Raw genomic sequence first — 306 nt, 5'->3', positions numbered from 1 at the left:
CTCCCTCCCGCTGTCCCTGCCTGCCCCTCGCCCCAGTGCCCGGAGGAACTCGGGGGCCTGTCCCGGGTGGGCAGAGAGGTGCGTGCACCTTCTGTGAGGTGCCACGAGAGCTGAAGGATCCCAGCGCTGAATCCCCTGGAGGGTTTTCCTCTCCTTGTGCCTTCAGCGAAAGATGGAGATGCTGTGTATGCATGCAGGGCATCGGTGTACTCCATGGGAGTGATCTCGGAACAGATACCAGTGCAACAACCTCGTGAGCAGTGCTCAGCTTCCTAAGAGATTACTGAGAGCGGACATCATTAATGT

The sequence above is a fragment of the Corvus brachyrhynchos genome, unplaced genomic scaffold, assembly GCF_000691975.1.
Source record: "Corvus brachyrhynchos isolate BGI_N302 unplaced genomic scaffold, ASM69197v1 scaffold52, whole genome shotgun sequence".
Classification (NCBI taxonomy): Eukaryota; Metazoa; Chordata; class Aves; order Passeriformes; family Corvidae; genus Corvus; species Corvus brachyrhynchos.
This window is presented reverse-complemented; position numbering follows the sequence as displayed.